Source organism: Oncorhynchus mykiss, chromosome 22 (assembly GCF_057628025.1).
Source record: "Oncorhynchus mykiss isolate SJ-2025 chromosome 22, ASM5762802v1, whole genome shotgun sequence".
Lineage (NCBI taxonomy): Eukaryota > Metazoa > Chordata > Actinopteri > Salmoniformes > Salmonidae > Oncorhynchus > Oncorhynchus mykiss.
The window spans coordinates 25344425-25366958 of NC_143043.1; positions in this window are offsets into that span (position 1 = coordinate 25344425).

Genomic DNA, 22534 nt, shown 5'->3' on the forward strand with positions numbered 1-22534 from the left:
TTTCTAGATTGATTTTTTTCTAGATTTTTTTCTAGATTGTTTTTCTAGATTTTTTTTCTAGATTTTTTTTCTAGATTTTTTTCTAGATTTGTTTTCAAGATTTTTTTTCTAGATTTTTTTCTAGATTTTTTTTCTAGATTTTTTTCTAGATTTTTTTCTAGATTGATTTTTTTCTAGATTTTTTTTCTAGATTTTTTTTCTAGATTTTTTTTTTAGATTTTTTTCTAGATTTTTTTTGTAGATTCTTTTTCTAGATTTTTTTCTAGATTTTTTTTGCAGATTTTTTTTCTAGATTTTTTTTGTAGATTTTTTTTGTAGATTTTTTTTCTAGATTTTTTTTCTAGATTTTTTTCTAGATTTTTTTTCTAGATTTTTTTCTAGATTTTTTTCTAGATTTTTTTTCTAGATTTTTTTTCTAGATTTTTTTGCTAGATTTTTTTTCTAGATTTTTTTCTAGATTTTTTTTCTAGATTTTTTTTCTAGATTTTTTTTCTAGATTTTTTTCTAGATTTTTTTTCTAGATTTTTTTTCTAGATTTTTTTCTAGATTTTTTTTCTAGATTTTTTTTCTAGATTTTTTTTCTAGATTTTTTTCTAGATTTTTTTTGCAGATTTTTTTTCTAGATTTTTTTTGTAGATTTTTTTTGTAGATTTTTTTTCTAGATTTTTTTTCTAGATTTTTTTCTAGATTTTTTTTCTAGATTTTTTTCTAGATTTTTTTCTAGATTTTTTTTCTAGATTTTTTTTCTAGATTTTTTTGCTAGATTTTTTTTCTAGATTTTTTTCTAGATTTTTTTTCTAGATTTTTTTTCTAGATTTTTTTCTAGATTTTTTTTCTAGATTTTTTTTCTAGATTTTTTTTCTAGATTTTTTTCTAGATTTTTTTTCTAGATTTTTTTCTAGATTTTTTTTCTAGATTTTTTTCTAGATTTTTTTTGTAGATTTTTTTTCTAGATTTTTTTTCTAGATTTTTTTTCTAGATTTTTTTTCTAGATTTTTTTCTAGATTTTTTTAGCAGATTTTTTTTCTAGATTTTTTTTCTAGATTTTTTTTCTAGATTTCTTCTAGATTTTTTTCTAGATTTTTTTAGCAGATTTTTTTTCTAGATTTTTTTTCTAGATTTTTTTTCTAGATTTTTTTCTAGATTTTTTTTGTAGATTCTTTTTCTAGATTTTTTTCTAGATTTTTTTTGCAGATTTTTTTTCTAGATTTTTTTTGTAGATTTTTTTTGTAGATTTTTTTTCTAGATTTTTTTTCTAGATTTTTTTCTAGATTTTTTTTCTAGATTTTTTTCTAGATTTTTTTCTAGATTTTTTTTCTAGATTTTTTTTCTAGATTTTTTTGCTAGATTTTTTTTCTAGATTTTTTTCTAGATTTTTTTTCTAGATTTTTTTTCTAGATTTTTTTTCTAGATTTTTTTCTAGATTTTTTTTCTAGATTTTTTTTCTAGATTTTTTTCTAGATTTTTTTTCTAGATTTTTTTTCTAGATTTTTTTTCTAGATTTTTTTCTAGATTTTTTTTGCAGATTTTTTTTCTAGATTTTTTTTGTAGATTTTTTTTGTAGATTTTTTTTCTAGATTTTTTTTCTAGATTTTTTTCTAGATTTTTTTTCTAGATTTTTTTCTAGATTTTTTTCTAGATTTTTTTTCTAGATTTTTTTTCTAGATTTTTTTGCTAGATTTTTTTTCTAGATTTTTTTCTAGATTTTTTTTCTAGATTTTTTTTCTAGATTTTTTTCTAGATTTTTTTTCTAGATTTTTTTTCTAGATTTTTTTTCTAGATTTTTTTCTAGATTTTTTTTCTAGATTTTTTTCTAGATTTTTTTTCTAGATTTTTTTCTAGATTTTTTTTGTAGATTTTTTTTCTAGATTTTTTTTCTAGATTTTTTTTCTAGATTTTTTTTCTAGATTTTTTTCTAGATTTTTTTAGCAGATTTTTTTTCTAGATTTTTTTTCTAGATTTTTTTTCTAGATTTCTTCTAGATTTTTTTCTAGATTTTTTTAGCAGATTTTTTTTCTAGATTTTTTTTCTAGATTTTTTTCTAGATTTTTTTTCTAGATTTTTTTCTAGATTTTTTTTCTAGATTTTTTTTCTAGATTTTTTTCTAGATTTTTTTTCTAGATTTTTTTTCTAGATTTTTTTTCTAGATTTTTTTTCTAGATTTTTTTTCTAGATTTTTTTCTAGATTTTTTTTCTAGATTTTTTTTCTAGATTTTTTTTCTAGATTTTTTTCTAGATTTTTTTTCTAGATTTTTTTTCTAGATTTTTTTCTAGATTTTTTTTCTAGATTTTTTTTGTAGATTTTTTTTCTAGATTTTTTTCTAGATTTTTTTTGCAGATTTTTTTTCTAGATTTTTTTTGTAGATTTTTTTTGTAGATTTTTTTTCTAGATTTTTTTTCTAGATTTTTTTCTAGATTTTTTTTCTAGATTTTTTTCTAGATTTTTTTCTAGATTTTTTTCTAGATTTTTTTTCTAGATTTTTTTCTAGATTTTTTTTCTAGATTTTTTTTCTAGATTTTTTTCTAGATTTTTTTTGCAGATTTTTTTTCTAGATTTTTTTTGTAGATTTTTTTTGCAGATTTTTTTTCTAGATTTTTTTTGTAGATTTTTTTTGTAGATTTTTTTTCTAGATTTTTTTTCTAGATTTTTTTCTAGATTTTTTTTCTAGACTTTTTTCTAGATTTTTTTGTAGATTTTTTTTGTAGATTTTTTTCTAGATTTTTTTTGTAGATTTTTTTTCTAGATTTTTTTTCTAGATTTTTTTTCTAGATTTTTTTCTAGATTTTTTTTCTAGATTTTTTTTCTAGATTTTTTTCTAGATTTTTTTTCTAGATTTTTTTTCTAGATTTTTTTTCTAGATTTTTTTCTAGATTTTTTTTCTAGATTTTTTTTCTAGATTTTCTTTCTAGATTTTTTTTCTAGATTTTTTTCTAGATTTTTTTAGCAGATTTTTTTTCTAGATTTTTTTTCTAGATTTTTTTTCTAGATTTTTTTTCTAGATTTTTTTCTAGATTTTTTTAGCAGATTTTTTTTCTAGATTTTTTTTCTAGATTTTTTTCTAGATTTTTTTTCTAGATTTTTTTCTAGATTTTTTTTCTAGATTTTTTTTCTAGATTTTTTTCTAGATTTTTTTTCTAGATTTTTTTTCTAGATTTTTTTTCTAGATTTTTTTTCTAGATTTTTTTTCTAGATTTTTTTGTAGATTTTTTTTCTAGATTTTTTTTCTAGATTTTTTTTCTAGATTTTTTTCTAGATTTTTTTTCTAGATTTTTTTTCTAGATTTTTTTCTAGATTTTTTTTCTAGATTTTTTTTGTAGATTTTTTTTGTAGATTTTTTTCTAGATTTTTTTTGCAGATTTTTTTTCTAGATTTTTTTTGTAGATTTTTTTTGTAGATTTTTTTTCTAGATTTTTTTTCTAGATTTTTTTCTAGATTTTTTTTCTAGATTTTTTTTCTAGATTTTTTTTCTAGATTTTTTTCTAGATTTTTTTTCTAGATTTTTTTTCTAGATTTTTTTCTAGATTTTTTTTCTAGATTTTTTTTCTAGATTTTTTTTCTAGATTTTTTTCTAGATTTTTTTTGCAGATTTTTTTTCTAGATTTTTTTTGTAGATTTTTTTTGTAGATTTTTTTTCTAGATTTTTTTTCTAGATTTTTTTCTAGATTTTTTTTCTAGATTTTTTTCTAGATTTTTTTCTAGATTTTTTTTCTAGATTTTTTTTCTAGATTTTTTTGCTAGATTTTTTTTCTAGATTTTTTTCTAGATTTTTTTTCTAGATTTTTTTTCTAGATTTTTTTCTAGATTTTTTTTCTAGATTTTTTTTGTAGATTTTTTTTCTAGATTTTTTTTCTAGATTTTTTTTCTAGATTTTTTTTCTAGATTTTTTTCTAGATTTTTTTAGCAGATTTTTTTTCTAGATTTTTTTTCTAGATTTTTTTAGCAGATTTTTTTTCTAGATTTTTTTCTAGATTTTTTTAGCAGATTTTTTTTCTAGATTTTTTTTCTAGATTTTTTTCTAGATTTTTTTTCTAGATTTTTTTCTAGATTTTTTTTCTAGATTTTTTTTCTAGATTTTTTTCTAGATTTTTTTTCTAGATTTTTTTTCTAGATTTTTTTTCTAGATTTTTTTTCTAGATTTTTTTCTAGATTTTTTTTCTAGATTTTTTTCTAGATTTTTTTTCTAGATTTTTTTTCTAGATTTTTTTCTAGATTTTTTTGTAGATTTTTTTTGTAGATTTTTTTCTAGATTTTTTTTCTAGATTTTTTTTCTAGATTTTTTTTCTAGATTTTTTTTCTAGATTTTTTTCTAGATTTTTTTTCTAGATTTTTTTTCTAGATTTTTTTCTAGATTTTTTTTCTAGATTTTTTTTCTAGATTTTTTTTCTAGATTTTTTTCTAGATTTTTTTTCTAGATTTTTTTTCTAGATTTTCTTTCTAGATTTTTTTTCTAGATTTTTTTCTAGATTTTTTTAGCAGATTTTTTTTCTAGATTTTTTTTCTAGATTTTTTTTCTAGATTTTTTTTTCTAGATTTTTTTCTAGATTTTTTTAGCAAATTTTTTTTCTAGATTTTTTTTCTAGATTTTTTTCTAGATTTTTTTTCTAGATTTTTTTCTAGATTTTTTTTCTAGATTTTTTTTCTAGATTTTTTTCTAGATTTTTTTTCTAGATTTTTTTTCTAGATTTTTTTTCTAGATTTTTTTTCTAGATTTTTTTGTAGATTTTTTTTCTAGATTTTTTTTCTAGATTTTTTTTCTAGATTTTTTTCTAGATTTTTTTTCTAGATTTTTTTTCTAGATTTTTTTCTAGATTTTTTTTCTAGATTTTTTTTCTAGATTTTTTTTCTAGATTTTTTTCTAGATTTTTTTTGCAGATTTTTTTTCTAGATTTTTTTTGTAGATTTTTTTTGTAGATTTTTTTTCTAGATTTTTTTTCTAGATTTTTTTCTAGATTTTTTTTCTAGATTTTTTTCTAGATTTTTTTCTAGATTTTTTTTCTAGATTTTTTTTCTAGATTTTTTTGCTAGATTTTTTTTCTAGATTTTTTTCTAGATTTTTTTTCTAGATTTTTTTTCTAGATTTTTTTTCTAGATTTTTTTTCTAGATTTTTTTCTAGATTTTTTTTCTAGATTTTTTTTCTAGATTTTTTTCTAGATTTTTTTTCTAGATTTTTTTTCTAGATTTTTTTCTAGATTTTTTTTGCAGATTTTTTTTCTAGATTTTTTTTCTAGATTTTTTTCTAGATTTTTTTTCTAGATTTTTTTTCTAGATTTTTTTCTAGATTTTTTTTCTAGATTTTTTTCTAGATTTTTTTCTAGATTTTTTTTCTAGATTTTTTTTCTAGATTTTTTTGCTAGATTTTTTTTCTAGATTTTTTTCTAGATTTTTTTTCTAGATTTTTTTTCTAGATTTTTTTCTAGATTTTTTTTCTAGATTTTTTTTCTAGATTTTTTTCTAGATTTTTTTTCTAGATTTTTTTTCTAGATTTTTTTCTAGATTTTTTTTCTAGATTTTTTTTCTAGATTTTTTTTCTAGATTTTTTTCTAGATTTTTTTTCTAGATTTTTTTCTAGATTTTTTTTCTAGATTTTTTTTCTAGATTTTTTTTCTAGATTTTTTTTCTAGATTTTTTTTCTAGATTTTTTTCTAGATTTTTTTAGCAGATTTTTTTTCTAGATTTTTTTTCTAGATTTTTTTCTAGATTTTTTTTCTAGATTTTTTTCTAGATTGTTTTCTAGATTTTTTTTCTAGATTTTTTTCTAGATTTTTTTTCTAGATTTTTTTTCTAGATTTTTTTTCTAGATTTTTTTTCTAGATTTTTTTTCTAGATTTTTTTGTAGATTTTTTTTCTAGATTTTTTTTCTAGATTTTTTTCCTAGATTTTTTTCTAGATTATTTTTCTAGATTTTTTTCTAGATTTTTTTCTAGATTTTTTTTTCTAGATTTTTTTCTAGATTTTTTTTCTAGATTTTTTTTCTAGATTTTTTTCTAGATTTTTTTTCTAGATTTTTTTTCTAGATTTTTTTCTAGATTTTTTTCTAGATTTTTTTTCTAGATTTTTTTCTAGATTTTTTTTCTAGATTTTTTTTCTAGATTTTTTTTCTAGATTTTTTTCTAGATTTTTTTTCTAGATTTTTTTCTAGATTTTTTTTCTAGATTTTTTTTCTAGATTTTTTTTCTAGATTTTTTTTCTTGATTTTTTTCTAGATTTTTTTTCTAGATTTTTTTTCTAGATTTTTTTCTAGATTGATTTTTTTCTAGATTTTTTTCTAGATTGTTTTTCTAGATTTTTTTTCTAGATTTTTTTCTAGATTTTTTTTCTAGATTTTTTTCTAGATTTTTTTCTAGATTTTTTTTCTAGATTTTTTTTCTAGATTTTTTTGCTAGATTTTTTTTCTAGATTTTTTTCTAGATTTTTTTTCTAGATTTTTTTTCTAGATTTTTTTCTAGATTTTTTTTCTAGATTTTTTTTCTAGATTTTTTTCTAGATTTTTTTTCTAGATTTTTTTTCTAGATTTTTTTTCTAGATTTTTTTCTAGATTTTTTTTCTAGATTTTTTTCTAGATTTTTTTTCTAGATTTTTTTTCTAGATTTTTTTTCTAGATTTTTTTTCTAGATTTTTTTTCTAGATTTTTTTCTAGATTTTTTTAGCAGATTTTTTTTCTAGATTTTTTTTCTAGATTTTTTTCTAGATTTTTTTTCTAGATTTTTTTCTAGATTGTTTTCTAGATTTTTTTTCTAGATTTTTTTCTAGATTTTTTTTCTAGATTTTTTTTCTAGATTTTTTTTCTAGATTTTTTTTCTAGATTTTTTTTCTAGATTTTTTTGTAGATTTTTTTTCTAGATTTTTTTTCTAGATTTTTTTCCTAGATTTTTTTCTAGATTATTTTTCTAGATTTTTTTCTAGATTTTTTTCTAGATTTTTTTTTCTAGATTTTTTTCTAGATTTTTTTTCTAGATTTTTTTTCTAGATTTTTTTCTAGATTTTTTTTCTAGATTTTTTTTCTAGATTTTTTTCTAGATTTTTTTCTAGATTTTTTTTCTAGATTTTTTTCTAGATTTTTTTTCTAGATTTTTTTTCTAGATTTTTTTTCTAGATTTTTTTCTAGATTTTTTTTCTAGATTTTTTTCTAGATTTTTTTTCTAGATTTTTTTTCTAGATTTTTTTTCTAGATTTTTTTTCTTGATTTTTTTCTAGATTTTTTTTCTAGATTTTTTTTCTAGATTTTTTTCTAGATTGATTTTTTTCTAGATTTTTTTCTAGATTGTTTTTCTAGATTTTTTTTCTAGATTTTTTTCTAGATTTTTTTTCTAGATTTTTTTCTAGATTTTTTTCTAGATTTTTTTTCTAGATTTTTTTTCTAGATTTTTTTGCTAGATTTTTTTTCTAGATTTTTTTCTAGATTTTTTTTCTAGATTTTTTTTCTAGATTTTTTTCTAGATTTTTTTTCTAGATTTTTTTTCTAGATTTTTTTCTAGATTTTTTTTCTAGATTTTTTTTCTAGATTTTTTTCTAGATTTTTTTTCTAGATTTTTTTTCTAGATTTTTTTTCTAGATTTTTTTCTAGATTTTTTTTCTAGATTTTTTTCTAGATTTTTTTTCTAGATTTTTTTTCTAGATTTTTTTTCTAGATTTTTTTTCTAGATTTTTTTTCTAGATTTTTTTCTAGATTTTTTTAGCAGATTTTTTTTCTAGATTTTTTTTCTAGATTTTTTTCTAGATTTTTTTTCTAGATTTTTTTCTAGATTGTTTTCTAGATTTTTTTTCTAGATTTTTTTCTAGATTTTTTTTCTAGATTTTTTTTCTAGATTTTTTTTCTAGATTTTTTTTCTAGATTTTTTTTCTAGATTTTTTTGTAGATTTTTTTTCTAGATTTTTTTTCTAGATTTTTTTCCTAGATTTTTTTCTAGATTATTTTTCTAGATTTTTTTCTAGATTTTTTTCTAGATTTTTTTTTCTAGATTTTTTTCTAGATTTTTTTTCTAGATTTTTTTTCTAGATTTTTTTCTAGATTTTTTTTCTAGATTTTTTTTCTAGATTTTTTTCTAGATTTTTTTCTAGATTTTTTTTCTAGATTTTTTTCTAGATTTTTTTTCTAGATTTTTTTTCTAGATTTTTTTTCTAGATTTTTTTCTAGATTTTTTTTCTAGATTTTTTTCTAGATTTTTTTTCTAGATTTTTTTTCTAGATTTTTTTTCTAGATTTTTTTTCTTGATTTTTTTCTAGATTTTTTTTCTAGATTTTTTTTCTAGATTTTTTTCTAGATTGATTTTTTTCTAGATTTTTTTCTAGATTGTTTTTCTAGATTTTTTTTCTAGATTTTTTTTCTAGATTTTTTTCTAGATTTGTTTTCAAGATTTTTTTTCTAGATTTTTTTCTAGATTTTTTTTCTAGATTTTTTTCTAGATTTTTTTCTAGATTGATTTTTTTCTAGATTTTTTTTCTAGATTTTTTTTCTAGATTTTTTTTCTAGATTTTTTTCTAGATTTTTTTTGTAGATTCTTTTTCTAGATTTTTTTTGCAGATTTTTTTTCTAGATTTTTTTTGTAGATTTTTTTTGTAGATTTTTTTTCTAGATTTTTTTTCTAGATTTTTTTCTAGATTTTTTTCCTAGATTTTTTTCTAGATTTTTTTCTAGATTTTTTTTCTAGATTTTTTTTCTAGATTTTTTTGCTAGATTTTTTTTCTAGATTTTTTTCTAGATTTTTTTTCTAGATTTTTTTTCTAGATTTTTTTTCTAGATTTTTTTTCTAGATTTTTTTCTAGATTTTTTTTCTAGATTTTTTTTCTAGATTTTCTTTCTAGATTTTTTTTCTAGATTTTTTTCTAGATTTTTTTAGCAGATTTTTTTTCTAGATTTTTTTTCTAGATTTTTTTTCTAGATTTTTTTTCTAGATTTTTTTCTAGATTTTTTTAGCAGATTTTTTTTCTAGATTTTTTTTCTAGATTTTTTTCTAGATTTTTTTTCTAGATTTTTTTCTAGATTTTTTTTCTAGATTTTTTTTCTAGATTTTTTTCTAGATTTTTTTTCTAGATTTTTTTTCTAGATTTTTTTTCTAGATTTTTTTTCTAGATTTTTTTTCTAGATTTTTTTGTAGATTTTTTTTCTAGATTTTTTTTCTAGATTTTTTTTCTAGATTTTTTTCTAGATTTTTTTTCTAGATTTTTTTTCTAGATTTTTTTCTAGATTTTTTTTCTAGATTTTTTTTGTAGATTTTTTTTGTAGATTTTTTTCTAGATTTTTTTTGCAGATTTTTTTTCTAGATTTTTTTTGTAGATTTTTTTTGTAGATTTTTTTTCTAGATTTTTTTTCTAGATTTTTTTCTAGATTTTTTTTCTAGATTTTTTTTCTAGATTTTTTTTCTAGATTTTTTTCTAGATTTTTTTTCTAGATTTTTTTTCTAGATTTTTTTCTAGATTTTTTTTCTAGATTTTTTTTCTAGATTTTTTTCTAGATTTTTTTTGCAGATTTTTTTTCTAGATTTTTTTTGTAGATTTTTTTTGTAGATTTTTTTTCTAGATTTTTTTTCTAGATTTTTTTCTAGATTTTTTTTCTAGATTTTTTTCTAGATTTTTTTCTAGATTTTTTTTCTAGATTTTTTTTCTAGATTTTTTTGCTAGATTTTTTTTCTAGATTTTTTTCTAGATTTTTTTTCTAGATTTTTTTTCTAGATTTTTTTCTAGATTTTTTTTCTAGATTTTTTTTGTAGATTTTTTTTCTAGATTTTTTTTCTAGATTTTTTTTCTAGATTTTTTTTCTAGATTTTTTTCTAGATTTTTTTAGCAGATTTTTTTTCTAGATTTTTTTTCTAGATTTTTTTAGCAGATTTTTTTTCTAGATTTTTTTCTAGATTTTTTTAGCAGATTTTTTTTCTAGATTTTTTTTCTAGATTTTTTTCTAGATTTTTTTTCTAGATTTTTTTCTAGATTTTTTTTCTAGATTTTTTTTCTAGATTTTTTTCTAGATTTTTTTTCTAGATTTTTTTTCTAGATTTTTTTTCTAGATTTTTTTTCTAGATTTTTTTCTAGATTTTTTTTCTAGATTTTTTTCTAGATTTTTTTTCTAGATTTTTTTTCTAGATTTTTTTCTAGATTTTTTTTCTAGATTTTTTTTCTAGATTTTTTTTCTAGATTTTTTTTCTAGATTTTTTTGTAGATTTTTTTTCTAGATTTTTTTTCTAGATTTTTTTTCTAGATTTTTTTCTAGATTTTTTTTCTAGATTTTTTTTCTAGATTTTTTTCTAGATTTTTTTTCTAGATTTTTTTTCTAGATTTTTTTTCTAGATTTTTTTCTAGATTTTTTTTGCAGATTTTTTTTCTAGATTTTTTTTCTAGATTTTTTTCTAGATTTTTTTTCTAGATTTTTTTCTAGATTTTTTTTCTAGATTTTTTTTCTAGATTTTTTTTCTAGATTTTTTTCTAGATTTTTTTTCTAGATTTTTTTTCTAGATTTTTTTCTAGATTTTTTTCTAGATTTTTTTTGCAGATTTTTTTTCTAGATTTTTTTTGTAGATTTTTTTTGTAGATTTTTTTTCTAGATTTTTTTTCTAGATTTTTTTCTAGATTTTTTTTCTAGATTTTTTTTCTAGATTTTTTTTCTAGATTTTTTTCTAGATTTTTTTTCTAGATTTTTTTTCTAGATTTTTTTCTAGATTTTTTTTGTAGATTTTTTTTCTAGATTTTTTTTCTAGATTTTTTTCTAGATTTTTTTTCTAGATTTTTTTTCTAGATTTTTTTTCTAGATTTTTTTCTAGATTTTTTTTCTAGATTTTTTTCTAGATTTTTTTTCTAGATTTTTTTCTAGATTTTTTTTCTAGATTTTTTTCTAGATTTTTTTTGTAGATTTTTTTTCTAGATTTTTTTTCTAGATTTTTTTTCTAGATTTTTTTGTAGATTTTTTTTCTAGATTTTTTTTCTAGATTTTTTTTCTAGATTTTTTTCTAGATTTTTTTTCTAGATTTTTTTTCTAGATTTTTTTCTAGATTTTTTTTCTAGATTTTTTTTGTAGATTTCTTTTCTAGATTTTTTTCTAGATTTTTTTTGCAGATTTTTTTTCTAGATTTTTTTTGTAGATTTTTTTTGTAGATTTTTTTTCTAGATTTTTTTTCTAGATTTTTTTTCTAGATTTTTTCTAGATTTTTTTTCTAGATTTTTTTTCTAGATTTTTTTTCTAGATTTTTTTCTAGATTTTTTTTCTAGATTTTTTTTCTAGATTTTTTTCTAGATTTTTTTTCTAGATTTTTTTCTAGATTTTTTTTCTAGATTTTTTTCTAGATTTTTTTTGTAGATTTTTTTTCTAGATTTTTTTTCTAGATTTTTTTTCTAGATTTTTTTTCTAGATTTTTTTCTAGATTTTTTTAGCAGATTTTTTTTCTAGATTTTTTTTCTAGATTTTTTTCTAGATTTTTTTTCTAGATTTTTTTCTAGATTTTTTTTCTAGATTTTTTTTCTAGATTTTTTTTCTAGATTTTTTTTCTAGATTTTTTTTCTAGATTTTTTTCTAGATTTTTTTTCTAGATTTTTTTTCTAGATTTTTTTCTAGATTTTTTTTCTAGATTTTTTTTGTAGATTTTTTTCTAGATTTTTTTCTAGATTTTTTTTGCAGATTTTTTTTCTAGATTTTTTTTGTAGATTTTTTTTGTAGATTTTTTTCTAGATTTTTTTCTAGATTTTTTTTCTAGATTTTTTTCTAGATTTTTTTTCTAGATTTTTTTCTAGATTTTTTTTCTAGATTTTTTTTCTAGATTTTTTTCTAGATTTTTTTTCTAGATTTTTTTTCTAGATTTTTTTCTAGATTTTTTTTCTAGATTTTTTTTCTAGATTTTTTTTCTAGATTTTTTTCTAGATTTTTTTTGCAGATTTTTTTTCTAGATTTTTTTTGTAGATTTTTTTTGTAGATTTTTTTTCTAGATTTTTTTTCTAGATTTTTTTCTAGATTTTTTTTCTAGATTTTTTTCTAGATTTTTTTCTAGATTTTTTTTCTAGATTTTTTTTGTAGATTTTTTTTGTAGATTTTTTTTCTAGATTTTTTTTCTAGATTTTTTTCTAGATTTTTTTTCTAGATTTTTTTTCTAGATTTTTTTTCTAGATTTTTTTCTAGATTTTTTTTCTAGATTTTTTTTCTAGATTTTTTTCTAGATTTTTTTTGTAGATTTTTTTTCTAGATTTTTTTTCTAGATTTTTTTCTAGATTTTTTTTCTAGATTTTTTTTCTAGATTTTTTTTCTAGATTTTTTTCTAGATTTTTTTTCTAGATTTTTTTCTAGATTTTTTTTCTAGATTTTTTTCTAGATTTTTTTTCTAGATTTTTTTCTAGATTTTTTTTGTAGATTTTTTTTCTAGATTTTTTTTCTAGATTTTTTTTCTAGATTTTTTTGTAGATTTTTTTTCTAGATTTTTTTTCTAGATTTTTTTTCTAGATTTTTTTCTAGATTTTTTTTCTAGATTTTTTTTCTAGATTTTTTTCTAGATTTTTTTTCTAGATTTTTTTTGTAGATTTCTTTTCTAGATTTTTTTCTAGATTTTTTTTGCAGATTTTTTTTCTAGATTTTTTTTGTAGATTTTTTTTGTAGATTTTTTTTCTAGATTTTTTTTCTAGATTTTTTTTCTAGATTTTTTTCTAGATTTTTTTTCTAGATTTTTTTTCTAGATTTTTTTTCTAGATTTTTTTCTAGATTTTTTTTCTAGATTTTTTTTCTAGATTTTTTTCTAGATTTTTTTTCTAGATTTTTTTCTAGATTTTTTTTCTAGATTTTTTTCTAGATTTTTTTTGTAGATTTTTTTTCTAGATTTTTTTTCTAGATTTTTTTTCTAGATTTTTTTCTAGATTTTTTTAGCAGATTTTTTTTCTAGATTTTTTTTCTAGATTTTTTTCTAGATTTTTTTTCTAGATTTTTTTCTAGATTTTTTTTCTAGATTTTTTTTCTAGATTTTTTTTCTAGATTTTTTTCTAGATTTTTTTTCTAGATTTTTTTTCTAGATTTTTTTCTAGATTTTTTTTCTAGATTTTTTTTGTAGATTTTTTTCTAGATTTTTTTCTAGATTTTTTTTGCAGATTTTTTTTCTAGATTTTTTTTGTAGATTTTTTTTGTAGATTTTTTTGTAGATTTTTTTCTAGATTTTTTTTCTAGATTTTTTTCTAGATTTTTTTTCTAGATTTTTTTCTAGATTTTTTTTCTAGATTTTTTTTCTAGATTTTTTTCTAGATTTTTTTTCTAGATTTTTTTTCTAGATTTTTTTCTAGATTTTTTTTCTAGATTTTTTTTCTAGATTTTTTTTCTAGATTTTTTTCTAGATTTTTTTTGCAGATTTTTTTTCTAGATTTTTTTTGTAGATTTTTTTTGTAGATTTTTTTTCTAGATTTTTTTTCTAGATTTTTTTCTAGATTTTTTTTCTAGATTTTTTTCTAGATTTTTTTCTAGATTTTTTTTCTAGATTTTTTTTCTAGATTTTTTTTCTAGATTTTTTTTCTAGATTTTTTTCTAGATTTTTTTTCTAGATTTTTTTTCTAGATTTTTTTCTAGATTTTTTTTCTAGATTTTTTTTCTAGATTTTTTTTCTAGATTTTTTTCTAGATTTTTTTTCTAGATTTTTTTTCTAGATTTTTTTCTAGATTTTTTTTCTAGATTTTTTTTCTAGATTTTTTTTCTAGATTTTTTTCTAGATTTTTTTTGCAGATTTTTTTTCTAGATTTTTTTTATAGATTTTTTTTCTAGATTTTTTTTCTAGATTTTTTTTCTAGATTTTTTTCTAGATTTTTTTTCTAGACTTTTTTCTAGATTTTTTTCTAGATTTTTTTTCTAGATTTTTTTTCTAGATTTTTTTGCTAGATTTTTTTTCTAGATTTTTTTCTAGATTTTTTTTCTAGATTTTTTTTCTAGATTTTTTTTCTAGATTTTTTTCTAGATTTTTTTTGCAGATTTTTTTTCTAGATTTTTTTTGTAGATTTTTTTTGTAGATTTTTTTTCTAGATTTTTTTTCTAGATTTTTTTCTAGATTTTTTTTCTAGATTTTTTTCTAGATTTTTTTCTAGATTTTTTTTCTAGATTTTTTTTCTAGATTTTTTTGCTAGATTTTTTTTCTAGATTTTTTTCTAGATTTTTTTTCTAGATTTTTTTTCTAGATTTTTTTCTAGATTTTTTTTCTAGATTTTTTTTCTAGATTTTTTTTCTAGATTTTTTTCTAGATTTTTTTTCTAGATTTTTTTTCTAGATTTTTTTCTAGATTTTTTTTCTAGATTTTTTTTCTAGATTTTTTTTCTAGATTTTTTTCTAGATTTTTTTTGCAGATTTTTTTTCTAGATTTTTTTTATAGATTTTTTTTCTAGATTTTTTTTCTAGATTTTTTTTCTAGATTTTTTTCTAGATTTTTTTTCTAGACTTTTTTCTAGATTTTTTTCTAGATTTTTTTTCTAGATTTTTTTTCTAGATTTTTTTGCTAGATTTTTTTTCTAGATTTTTTTTCTAGATTTTTTTCTAGATTTTTTTTCTAGATTTTTTTTCTAGATTTTTTTTCTAGATTTTTTTCTAGATTTTTTTTCTAGATTTTTTTCTAGATTTTTTTTCTAGATTTTTTTTCTAGATTTTTTTTCTAGATTTTTTTTCTAGATTTTTTTTCTAGATTTTTTTCTAGATTTTTTTTCTAGATTTTTTTTCTAGATTTTCTTTCTAGATTTTTTTTCTAGATTTTTTTCTAGATTTTTTTAGCAGATTTTTTTTCTAGATTTTTTTTCTAGATTTTTTTTCTAGATTTTTTTTCTAGATTTTTTTCTAGATTTTTTTAGCAGATTTTTTTTCTAGATTTTTTTTCTAGATTTTTTTCTAGATTTTTTTTCTAGATTTTTTTCTAGATTTTTTTTCTAGACTTTTTTCTAGATTTTTTTCTAGATTTTTTTTCTAGATTTTTTTTCTAGATTTTTTTGCTAGATTTTTTTTCTAGATTTTTTTCTAGATTTTTTTTCTAGATTTTTTTTCTAGATTTTTTTTCTAGATTTTTTTCTAGATTTTTTTTGCAGATTTTTTTTCTAGATTTTTTTTGTAGATTTTTTTTGTAGATTTTTTTTCTAGATTTTTTTTCTAGATTTTTTTCTAGATTTTTTTTCTAGATTTTTTTCTAGATTTTTTTCTAGATTTTTTTTCTAGATTTTTTTTCTAGATTTTTTTGCTAGATTTTTTTTCTAGATTTTTTTCTAGATTTTTTTTCTAGATTTTTTTTCTAGATTTTTTTCTAGATTTTTTTTCTAGATTTTTTTCTAGATTTTTTTCTAGATTTTTTTTCTAGATTTTTTTTCTAGATTTTTTTTCTAGATTTTTTTTCTAGATTTTTTTCTAGATTTTTTTTCTAGATTTTTTTTCTAGATTTTTTTCTAGATTTTTTTTCTAGATTTTTTTTCTAGATTTTTTTTCTAGATTTTTTTCTAGATTTTTTTTCTAGATTTTTTTTCTAGATTTTTTTCTAGATTTTTTTTCTAGATTTTTTTTCTAGATTTTTTTTCTAGATTTTTTTCTAGATTTTTTTTGCAGATTTTTTTTCTAGATTTTTTTTATAGATTTTTTTTCTAGATTTTTTTTCTAGATTTTTTTTCTAGATTTTTTTCTAGATTTTTTTTCTAGACTTTTTTCTAGATTTTTTTCTAGATTTTTTTTCTAGATTTTTTTTCTAGATTTTTTTGCTAGATTTTTTTTCTAGATTTTTTTCTAGATTTTTTTTCTAGATTTTTTTTCTAGATTTTTTTTCTAGATTTTTTTCTAGATTTTTTTTGCAGATTTTTTTTCTAGATTTTTTTTGTAGATTTTTTTTGTAGATTTTTTTTCTAGATTTTTTTTCTAGATTTTTTTCTAGATTTTTTTTCTAGATTTTTTTCTAGATTTTTTTCTAGATTTTTTTTCTAGATTTTTTTTCTAGATTTTTTTGCTAGATTTTTTTTCTAGATTTTTTTCTAGATTTTTTTTCTAGATTTTTTTTCTAGATTTTTTTCTAGATTTTTTTTCTAGATTTTTTTTCTAGATTTTTTTTCTAGATTTTTTTCTAGATTTTTTTTCTAGATTTTTTTTCTAGATTTTTTTCTAGATTTTTTTTCTAGATTTTTTTTCTAGATTTTTTTTCTAGATTTTTTTCTAGATTTTTTTTGCAGATTTTTTTTCTAGATTTTTTTTATAGATTTTTTTTCTAGATTTTTTTTCTAGATTTTTTTTCTAGATTTTTTTCTAGATTTTTTTTCTAGACTTTTTTCTAGATTTTTTTCTAGATTTTTTTTCTAGATTTTTTTTCTAGATTTTTTTGCTAGATTTTTTTTCTAGATTTTTTTTCTAGATTTTTTTCTAGATTTTTTTTCTAGATTTTTTTTCTAGATTTTTTTTCTAGATTTTTTTCTAGATTTTTTTTGCAGATTTTTTTTCTAGATTTTTTTTCTAGATTTTTTTTCTAGATTTTTTTTCTAGATTTTTTTTCTAGATTTTTTTCTAGATTTTTTTTCTAGACTTTTTTCTAGATTTTTTTCTAGATTTTTTTTCTAGATTTTTTTTCTAGATTTTTTTGCTAGATTTTTTTTCTAGATTTTTTTTCTAGATTTTTTTCTAGATTTTTTTTCTAGATTTTTTTTCTAGATTTTTTTTCTAGATTTTTTTCTAGATTTTTTTTCTAGATTTTTTTCTAGATTTTTTTTCTAGATTTTTTTTCTAGATTTTTTTTCTAGATTTTTTTTCTAGATTTTTTTTCTAGATTTTTTTCTAGATTTTTTTTCTAGATTTTTTTTCTAGATTTTCTTTCTAGATTTTTTTTCTAGATTTTTTTCTAGATTTTTTTAGCAGATTTTTTTTCTAGATTTTTTTTCTAGATTTTTTTTCTAGATTTTTTTTCTAGATTTTTTTCTAGATTTTTTTAGCAGATTTTTTTTCTAGATTTTTTTTCTAGATTTTTTTCTAGATTTTTTTTCTAGATTTTTTTCTAGATTTTTTTTCTAGACTTTTTTCTAGATTTTTTTCTAGATTTTTTTTCTAGATTTTTTTTCTAGATTTTTTTGCTAGATTTTTTTTCTAGATTTTTTTCTAGATTTTTTTTCTAGATTTTTTTTCTAGATTTTTTTTCTAGATTTTTTTCTAGATTTTTTTTGCAGATTTTTTTTCTAGATTTTTTTTGTAGATTTTTTTTGTAGATTTTTTTTCTAGATTTTTTTTCTAGATTTTTTTCTAGATTTTTTTTCTAGATTTTTTTCTAGATTTTTTTCTAGATTTTTTTTCTAGATTTTTTTTCTAGATTTTTTTGCTAGATTTTTTTTCTAGATTTTTTTCTAGATTTTTTTTCTAGATTTTTTTTCTAGATTTTTTTCTAGATTTTTTTTCTAGATTTTTTTTCTAGATTTTTTTTCTAGATTTTTTTCTAGATTTTTTTTCTAGATTTTTTTTCTAGATTTTTTTCTAGATTTTTTTTCTAGATTTTTTTTCTAGATTTTTTTTCTAGATTTTTTTCTAGATTTTTTTTGCAGATTTTTTTTCTAGATTTTTTTTATAGATTTTTTTTCTAGATTTTTTTTCTAGATTTTTTTTCTAGATTTTTTTCTAGATTTTTTTTCTAGACTTTTTTCTAGATTTTTTTCTAGATTTTTTTTCTAGATTTTTTTTCTAGATTTTTTTGCTAGATTTTTTTTCTAGATTTTTTTTCTAGATTTTTTTCTAGATTTTTTTTCTAGATTTTTTTTCTAGATTTTTTTTCTAGATTTTTTTCTAGATTTTTTTTCTAGATTTTTTTCTAGATTTTTTTTCTAGATTTTTTTTCTAGATTTTTTTTCTAGATTTTTTTTCTAGATTTTTTTTCTAGATTTTTTTCTAGATTTTTTTTCTAGATTTTTTTTCTAGATTTTCTTTCTAGATTTTTTTTCTAGATTTTTTTCTAGATTTTTTTAGCAGATTTTTTTTCTAGATTTTTTTTCTAGATTTTTTTTCTAGATTTTTTTTCTAGATTTTTTTCTAGATTTTTTTAGCAGATTTTTTTTCTAGATTTTTTTTCTAGATTTTTTTCTAGATTTTTTTTCTAGATTTTTTTCTAGATTTTTTTTCTAGATTTTTTTTCTAGATTTTTTTCTAGATTTTTTTTCTAGATTTTTTTTCTAGATTTTTTTTCTAGATTTTTTTTCTAGATTTTTTTTCTAGATTTTTTTGTAGATTTTTTTTCTAGATTTTTTTTCTAGATTTTTTTTCTAGATTTTTTTCTAGATTTTTTTTCTAGATTTTTTTTCTAGATTTTTTTCTAGATTTTTTTTCTAGATTTTTTTTGTAGATTTTTTTCTAGATTTTTTTTCTAGATTTTTTTCTAGATTTTTTTCTAGATTGATTTTTTTCTAGATTTTTTTTCTAGATTTTTTTTCTAGATTTTTTTTCTAGATTTTTTTCTAGATTTTTTTTCTAGATTTTTTTTCTAGATTTTTTTTCTAGATTTTTTTCTAGATTTTTTTTCTAGATTTTTTTTCTAGATTTTCTTTCTAGATTTTTTTTCTAGATTTTTTTCTAGATTTTTTTAGCAGATTTTTTTTCTAGATTTTTTTTCTAGATTTTTTTTCTAGATTTTTTTTCTAGATTTTTTTCTAGATTTTTTTAGCAGATTTTTTTTCTAGATTTTTTTTCTAGATTTTTTTCTAGATTTTTTTTCTAGATTTTTTTCTAGATTTTTTTTCTAGATTTTTTTTCTAGATTTTTTTCTAGATTTTTTTTCTAGATTTTTTTTCTAGATTTTTTTTCTAGATTTTTTTTCTAGATTTTTTTTCTAGATTTTTTTGTAGATTTTTTTTCTAGATTTTTTTTCTAGATTTTTTTTCTAGATTTTTTTCTAGATTTTTTTTCTAGATTTTTTTTCTAGATTTTTTTCTAGATTTTTTTTCTAGATTTTTTTTGTAGATTTTTTTTCTAGATTTTTTTCTAGATTTTTTTTGCAGATTTTTTTTCTAGATTTTTTTTGTAGATTTTTTTTGTAGATTTTTTTTCTAGATTTTTTTTCTAGATTTTTTTCTAGATTTTTTTTCTAGATTTTTTTTCTAGATTTTTTTTCTAGATTTTTTTCTAGATTTTTTTTCTAGATTTTTTTTCTAGATTTTTTTCTAGATTTTTTTTGTAGATTTTTTTTCTAGATTTTTTTTCTAGATTTTTTTCTAGATTTTTTTTCTAGATTTTTTTTCTAGATTTTTTTTCTAGATTTTTTTCTAGATTTTTTTTCTAGATTTTTTTCTAGATTTTTTTTCTAGATTTTTTTCTAGATTTTTTTTCTAGATTTTTTTCTAGATTTTTTTTGTAGATTTTTTTTCTAGATTTTTTTTCTAGATTTTTTTTCTAGATTTTTTTGTAGATTTTTTTTCTAGATTTTTTTTCTAGATTTTTTTTCTAGATTTTTTTCTAGATTTTTTTTCTAGATTTTTTTTCTAGATTTTTTTCTAGATTTTTTTTCTAGATTTTTTTTGTAGATTTCTTTTCTAGATTTTTTTCTAGATTTTTTTTGCAGATTTTTTTTCTAGATTTTTTTTGTAGATTTTTTTTGTAGATTTTTTTTCTAGATTTTTTTTCTAGATTTTTTTCTAGATTTTTTTTCTAGATTTTTTTCTAGATTTTTTTTCTAGATTTTTTTTGTAGATTTTTTTTCTAGATTTTTTTCTAGATTTTTTTTGCAGATTTTTTTTCTAGATTTTTTTTGTAGATTTTTTTTGTAGATTTTTTTTCTAGATTTTTTTTCTAGATTTTTTTCTAGATTTTTTTTCTAGATTTTTTTTCTAGATTTTTTTTCTAGATTTTTTTCTAGATTTTTTTTCTAGATTTTTTTTCTAGATTTTTTTCTAGATTTTTTTTCTAGATTTTTTTTCTAGATTTTTTTTCTAGATTTTTTTCTAGATTTTTTTTCTAGATTTTTTTCTAGATTTTTTTTCTAGATTTTTTTCTAGATTTTTTTTCTAGATTTTTTTCTAGATTTTTTTTGTAGATTTTTTTTCTAGATTTTTTTTCTAGATTTTTTTTCTAGATTTTTTTTCTAGATTTTTTTCTAGATTTTTTTAGCAGATTTTTTTTCTAGATTTTTTTTCTAGATTTTTTTCTAGATTTTTTTTCTAGATTTTTTTCTAGATTTTTTTTCTAGATTTTTTTTCTAGATTTTTTTTCTAGATTTTTTTTCTAGATTTTTTTTCTAGATTTTTTTCTAGATTTTTTTTCTAGATTTTTTTTCTAGATTTTTTTCTAGATTTTTTTTCTAGATTTTTTTTGTAGATTTTTTTCTAAATTTTTTTCTAGATTTTTTTTGCAGATTTTTTTTCTAGATTTTTTTTGTAGATTTTTTTTGTAGATTTTTTTCTAGATTTTTTTCTAGATTTTTTTTCTAGATTTTTTTCTAGATTTTTTTTCTAGATTTTTTTCTAGATTTTTTTTCTAGATTTTTTTTCTAGATTTTTTTCTAGATTTTTTTTCTAGATTTTTTTTCTAGATTTTTTTCTAGATTTTTTTTCTAGATTTTTTTTCTAGATTTTTTTTCTAGATTTTTTTCTAGATTTTTTTTGCAGATTTTTTTTCTAGATTTTTTTTGTAGATTTTTTTTGTAGATTTTTTTTCTAGATTTTTTTTCTAGATTTTTTTCTAGATTTTTTTTCTAGATTTTTTTCTAGATTTTTTTCTAGATTTTTTTTCTAGATTTTTTTTCTAGATTTTTTTGCTAGATTTTTTTTCTAGATTTTTTTCTAGATTTTTTTTCTAGATTTTTTTTCTAGATTTTTTTCTAGATTTTTTTTCTAGATTTTTTTTCTAGATTTTTTTTCTAGATTTTTTTCTAGATTTTTTTTCTAGATTTTTTTTCTAGATTTTTTTCTAGATTTTTTTTCTAGATTTTTTTTCTAGATTTTTTTTCTAGATTTTTTTCTAGATTTTTTTTGCAGATTTTTTTTCTAGATTTTTTTTATAGATTTTTTTTCTAGATTTTTTTTCTAGATTTTTTTTCTAGATTTTTTTCTAGATTTTTTTTCTAGACTTTTTTCTAGATTTTTTTCTAGATTTTTTTTCTAGATTTTTTTTCTAGATTTTTTTGCTAGATTTTTTTTCTAGATTTTTTTCTAGATTTTTTTTCTAGATTTTTTTTCTAGATTTTTTTTCTAGATTTTTTTCTAGATTTTTTTTGCAGATTTTTTTTCTAGATTTTTTTTGTAGATTTTTTTTGTAGATTTTTTTTCTAGATTTTTTTTCTAGATTTTTTTCTAGATTTTTTTTCTAGATTTTTTTCTAGATTTTTTTCTAGATTTTTTTTCTAGATTTTTTTTCTAGATTTTTTTGCTAGATTTTTTTTCTAGATTTTTTTCTAGATTTTTTTTCTAGATTTTTTTTCTAGATTTTTTTCTAGATTTTTTTTCTAGATTTTTTTTCTAGATTTTTTTTCTAGATTTTTTTCTAGATTTTTTTTCTAGATTTTTTTTCTAGATTTTTTTCTAGATTTTTTTTCTAGATTTTTTTTCTAGATTTTTTTTCTAGATTTTTTTCTAGATTTTTTTTGCAGATTTTTTTTCTAGATTTTTTTTATAGATTTTTTTTCTAGATTTTTTTTCTAGATTTTTTTTCTAGATTTTTTTCTAGATTTTTTTTCTAGACTTTTTTCTAGATTTTTTTCTAGATTTTTTTTCTAGATTTTTTTTCTAGATTTTTTTGCTAGATTTTTTTTCTAGATTTTTTTTCTAGATTTTTTTCTAGATTTTTTTTCTAGATTTTTTTTCTAGATTTTTTTTCTAGATTTTTTTCTAGATTTTCTTTCTAGATTTTTTTCTAGATTTTTTTTCTAGATTTTTTTTCTAGATTTTTTTTCTAGATTTTTTTTCTAGATTTTTTTTCTAGATTTTTTTCTAGATTTTTTTAGCAGATTTTTTTTCTAGATTTTTTTTCTAGATTTTTTTCTAGATTTTTTTTCTAGATTTTTTTCTAGATTGTTTTCTAGATTTTTTTTCTAGATTTTTTTCTAGATTTTTTTTCTAGATTTTTTTTCTAGATTTTTTTTCTAGATTTTTTTTCTAGATTTTTTTTCTAGATTTTTTTGTAGATTTTTTTTCTAGATTTTTTTTCTAGATTTTTTTCCTAGATTTTTTTCTAGATTATTTTTCTAGATTTTTTTCTAGATTTTTTTCTAGATTTTTTTTTCTAGATTTTTTTCTAGATTTTTTTTCTAGATTTTTTTTCTAGATTTTTTTCTAGATTTTTTTTCTAGATTTTTTTTCTAGATTTTTTTCTAGATTTTTTTCTAGATTTTTTTTCTAGATTTTTTTCTAGATTTTTTTTCTAGATTTTTTTTCTAGATTTTTTTTCTAGATTTTTTTCTAGATTTTTTTTCTAGATTTTTTTCTAGATTTTTTTTCTAGATTTTTTTTCTAGATTTTTTTTCTAGATTTTTTTTCTTGATTTTTTTCTAGATTTTTTTTCTAGATTTTTTTTCTAGATTTTTTTCTAGATTGATTTTTTTCTAGATTTTTTTCTAGATTGTTTTTCTAGATTTTTTTTCTAGATTTTTTTTCTAGATTTTTTTCTAGATTTGTTTTCA